The sequence below is a fragment of the Callorhinus ursinus genome, unplaced genomic scaffold (genome assembly GCF_003265705.2).
Source record: "Callorhinus ursinus isolate GAN/ISIS: 27379988/994484 unplaced genomic scaffold, GSC_fseal_2.0 scaffold70, whole genome shotgun sequence".
Taxonomy (NCBI): Eukaryota; Metazoa; Chordata; class Mammalia; order Carnivora; family Otariidae; genus Callorhinus; species Callorhinus ursinus.
In genome coordinates this window covers 4492021-4497469 of record NW_027397132.1, presented here as the reverse complement: position 1 = coordinate 4497469, position 5449 = coordinate 4492021, and positions in this window count along the sequence as shown.

Genomic DNA, 5449 nt, shown 5'->3' with positions numbered 1-5449 from the left:
CCTGTGTTCTGACTGCCGCGGGGGTAGGTCCCGGGCCCAGTGGGGCTTTGGAGAAGCATCTGAGGAGGGATTTCTCTGCTGGACAGCCACGTGCTTCGCGGGTATGTGTTGGGGGGGTCTCGACCCACTGTGCCCCAGGGATGCCCAGACGTCAGAGAGACAGGAGCTTGGGCTGGAGAGTGTCTGGCCCTGGATTGTAGCCCCTGGTGATAGTGACCCCGGGTCGGACCAAGGCCGGGTCTCCGGCCTCTGAACCCCCAGGATCACCATACGCTCGTACTGACTGAAAGCCTGCTGTCTCAGCTGACCAGACGGGGAGAGCTGCTGGTGATAACGTCGGGGGGAGTCGGGGCCCAGGTCAGTGCCCAGGCGGCCGTGTGGCTACACCCGGGCCAGCTCTGCCGTCCCCGGGCCGTGGGACCCTGGGCACGTTGCTCCCTCTTGGAACGTGTTTTCTCCTCTGTGAAACGGAGATTGTCCCCTTTGCCTCCCACAGGTAAGTGTCCTGGAGTTCTGAAGCAGCTGATATGGTCAAAGAAGAAATCTCGAGAAATTTAGAAACATTTTTAAATAAAAGTGAAAATACAACTTCGGGGAGTTCGTGGGATTACGTGGTGCTCTGAGGGAGGGCACAGCATTGAGTGCAGAGATGAGGGGCGTCTCAAACCAACAGGCTCTACCTTCGATAACTAGAAAAAGAACAGATTAAGGCAGAAAGGAAAGAATAGTAAAAACTGGACTCGAGATCAGTGAAATTGAAAACAGGAAATGAGTGGAGAAAATCGTCTAAGCCAAAAGCTGATTCTGTGACGAGATGAGTAAGGTTGATAAGCTGACTATGGAAGAGGGTACAAATTAGGAGCCCCCGAAGGGAAAGTGGGGAGCTCACTGCAGGCCTCGCAGACACTGAAAACCTCCAGGAATAATGAAGGGGTCCTGCAAGCAGGTTCGGGCCCACAGACTTGACCTAGATGAGATGGGCCAATCCCTTGAAAGACACAATCTGGCCACAACTCACACAGGAAGAAATAGAGGATCTCAATAGGCCTGTTTCTGTTAAGGAAATGGGGTCAATGATCCGTAACTCTGAAACAGAGCACGGGGCCCAGATGGGTGTGCGGGTGAGCTCCAGCCGACACTCGAGGCAGTGAGCGCTCGTTCTGTGAGGCGTCACCCTGACTCCCGAATCAAAGATGCGCCAGGAAAGCGCTGGAGGCCAGGATGCCACGAACAGAGATGGTAGGCAACGTCGACGCACCGGCAGGACGAATCCGACAAGGTAGAAAAAGCCCGACACTGCCACCCAGTGGGACTCATCCCAGGTGGGCAAGGCTGGGTCAGCCATCCCGTCCACCGGCTAAAGGAGAAAAAGCAGATGCGGAAAAAGCGTCTGATAAACCCTGTCCTGCCCCGTCCTGCCCGCAGAGGTGAAGGCCCCACAGCCTCTGCCTCCGTCACAGAGACTTCTGGAGGGAGAGAGGTGTGTGGGGGGGGACCTGCTCTGGGAAGCTGCTGTGCGAGGCCGCTGGGGCTGTCCCGGCGCGGGCCCGGTGGATTCGGCCCGCCAGCCGCACCCGCGGTCACGTCCTGGCCCCGCCACTCACGGGCTGCTGTGTCCTGGGCGGGTCCCCTGCCTCCGCTGAGTTCCGTGTGGGCCGCACCGGGCAGTGGAGAGCCGACGGGGGGATGTGGTGTGTGGCTCTGTGGCTCAAAGACGGCGGTTGATACGGGTTAGCTCCTCGCTTTACTCCGTCTTTAACTGCTGTGCCCCCGAGCTCGTGTGGATTGGCCTGCTCTCCTGCTCTGCCCACCTCCTTCCCCTGGCTTCACACACCACCCTCACGCTCCTGCCCAGACTTCTCTATGAGCCCTGGACCTGCACGCCCACTGCCCACGGGTCAGCTGCCCTGGGACGGGGCAAGGACACCGCACCCATCGTAACACTTTCCTGCGTCCGCTGCCTCTCTTGTGGGTTCCGGAGGCCGCCTTGTCATGGGTCTCCTTCCCCCCCAGGCTTCCCTCCCTCCAGTCTGTTCTCCCTGGCTGCCAGAGTGACCTGTCTAAACCTGGTCATTTTCCCTTCCCTGCCTAGAACCTGCCATGGCTCCCCGTTGCCAGCAGGCTGCACACAAGATCCTTTGGGCCAGGTGCCCATCAGCCTGTCCAGCAGGATCCCTTGCAGAGCCCTACCTTATTCTTCTGGATAATCACTCACGGGAGACTATGTGAGTCACGGGCCATGGCTAGATCTCTGGCCCTCTGTCAGGGTCAGCTTCAGCAGGCGGTCGGCGGCGGGCCTGGGAGCCCGCACATATAGCCAGCACCGCGGGAGAGCCGAGCGAGGCCCATCCCTGTTTGGGCTGTTCCTAAGATGTCATCCTGTCCTCATCCTTCTGGGGGTACGCTGACACCAAGTGTAGGCTCCGAGCTGGCGGCTGCTGCTTCCAGCACGTGGGGGTCCACGGAGCACGCTCCACTGTCCCCGACTCCCGCTGCCCTGGCCAAGAGCTCACTGCCCGCCTCACTGCAGTTCCTGAAGGTAACCCGTCTTTTCTCTGCGGCTGCTCTTACCATTTGTCTTCTTGTCTTTGGGTTTCTGCAACTTTACTATTGTGTCGGTGCCGGGGGGGGGGGGTTGTTGTTGTTGTCGAATTCTTGGGATTCACTGGGATTCTTGAGTCTGGATATTTTTCCATCAGCTCTGGCAAATTCTCACCCGTCCTTTTAGATGTCCCTGCTCCGTATTGTCTCGCTTCTAGAACGCCAGTAAACATCTGCAGTCGTGTTTGATTTCTCTGGGTTCCATTCTCTCTGTGCTTTTTGAGAATTTGTCATCACTCCGTATAGCTTCTGCCGTGTGCTGGTACTTTTGAGCTTGCTTTGTGTGTCTTTGAACACAACAGGCGGTTACTGTGTGGGCTGTGTCTACACTAGTCGGTGACACCAGCTGCTTATCAGGCACTTAAGAGGTCATGGCTGGGATACCGACTTCCCTCACTGCTCACAGAGTGTTCCTCTGCAGGGCAGCTTTCCTCCCGGCGCTGAAAGGGGACCCGGGCCCCTCTGTTCTGGTCCTAAGGCTCCTGAGGGTTTGGGTCCATGCCAGGGGTGCAAAAATGAGAGGAGAGCACGAAGGATCCAACAGGAGCGGCTTCGTGGGCAGGGTGCGGAAGGCACATGTCACTACGCATGTTCCCTGGCCCGGGCTTCAGTCCCGTGGCCATGCCCAACAGCGCCGCACTCTGGGGGGCGTGGGGAGGCCGAGCATGGTCGGGGGAGAGTGACTGGTGCCAGCCAGCCAGGATCTGCCACAACGTGTGACAGTCCCAGGATCCAGGTCTGTCTCGGTGCCTGCCCATGGCACCTCATTTCCACCTGTTGTTGGCTGCTAACCATGCGCTCCCCACTGGCTTTCCACCTGGAGGCCTAGGATGAAGGGGAGCTCTCCTAGGGAGGAGCTCAGTGGGGACCAACCCCAGCGCACGCTCACGGCTTGAACCTGGGAGCTCCGCCCCGCTGACGTGGCCCTGGGTCTGGAGTGGGCTCTGGGACTTTGAGGAACTGTGGTCCTTTTGCTGTTACTTCTTCCTGCAGGAGGTCACTCTGGTGCGCCTCCCTGGGGTTCCCAGCAGGATCAGGGGGCAGGTGCAACTCTGATCCATTCCCACCCGAAGAGCGTAGCCCTTCAGGTTTTCAGTTTAGGGTGAAGTGGGTCTTCGTGGGCAGAACTGGCTCTGACTTCTGCCCTCTGACCCCATGAGTGCACCCAACAGGTCTTGGCAGGTGTTGACAGATGCTCTCTGGACACAAGGGTGCCAGCCAATCAGAATGGACGTTGGCTGGTGTGTCCAATCACGGTGCAGCAGCTGACCGTGAGCACTGTTGCTATGCAGATTTCTCTTCCCAGGGAGAGCAGGCTAGATTATCTGGGCCACCCATGTCACTGCAAACAGGGAGATCGTGGGCCCTAACACCACCTGGAGGAGCACGGAAGTGCTCACGGGAGAGTGGGGAAATTGCACGCTCAGACACAAGCCCTCCGGGGGACTCAGCTCAGGGAAGGAGGGCAGATGCCCGGTGGGGCCGGAGCTCTGAGACGCAGTTCCCGCTGAACAGAGACTGAAAAAAATCACAGCATCTCTGACCCACTAGCATGTGGTTACCCAGGAAGTGTAAGGTTTCCACACAGGTGTCCACGGAGAGGAAAACTTAGAGAATGAAAGGTCTGATCCAGCCGGGTCCTGTGACCACCTGGGAGCTGGGACTAATAAAGCCGCCCTCTGTGTGCTGCTGGCTCCTGGGAGGCAGAGGTGGGCCTCACACATGTGTCTCCATCGCTAGGTTCTAGCACTGGGCTGGCGCATAGTAGGGCTGTGTACTGCCCACACACTCTGGTCTGGTCCTCAGCATCTGGGGGGCGGGCGGTGAGGGTGCTCAGCATGTGCTAACTGCATGAGATTGGGTGGCTGGTGGCCAGGGCCCTTGGAAAAGTGTGTATCAGTTAGCTACTGCTGTGTGACAATTCCTTTCTAGCCAGTGACTTAAAACAACAGCATTTGGTTGTGTCTGAAAGGTCTAGGGGGCCAGCCAGGCACTGCTGCTTCTCTGGGCTTGCCCTCCTGCATCTGGGCTCAGCTAGGGACTTGGCCGGGGGCTGGCTGTTCTGGGGAGGTCTCAACGGGGATGGCTCAGGCCCCCTTTGTCCTCGCACCTTCCAGCAGGCCAGCCCGGGCTTGCTCTCATGCTGTTGCTCCAGCCCAGAGAGAACAGGCAGAGGGGGCCTGAGCTCAGCACTGGTACAGTGTCACTCCTGTCACCTTTTATTGGCCAAAGCAAGTCACGAGACAGGCTCAGATGCGAAGGGCACACAGATGGTTCTGGGAGGGATGGAGAATTGGGGATGCCTTTGGGGTCGATCTTCTGCAGAGGGGGAGCCCTGAACCCTCGCCCCATTGAGCCAGCCTCTAAGAGCAGGGGAGGCTGGGCCTTTCTGCTCCCAGAGCTACTGACCCGCCTGGGATGGGCCTTCGGTGGGCCGGTGGGGACAATAGTCCAGCCTCAGGGCACGACCCCAAGTCCTTTGTGAGCCAGGCCCATGCCCAGGCACGGCAGCCAGCACGGGAGGTTTGTTGAATGACTGAATGACCGAGTCAGCTCCCGTAGTATGTAGCAAAAGGAAATCCTGAACTTCCTTCTCCGGGTGCAAGCCTAGTCTGGGGCTGGTGGGGGGGGCATCTCTACTCAGGGGAGCATGCCCCCTGTGCCTGCCTGGGAGCCCGAGGCCAGAGACCTCGGGCCTCGTCCCCTCCGTGGAGACTGTGTTCCCTGCACTTGTCTGTTCCTGTCAGAGCCAAGATGTGTCGCCATGGAAACCGCCTGGCAAACACGCCGGCAGGCAGAGGCGGCAAACAGCAGCTCGGGCGCCTGTTGCAGTGAGGGTGGTGGGGAT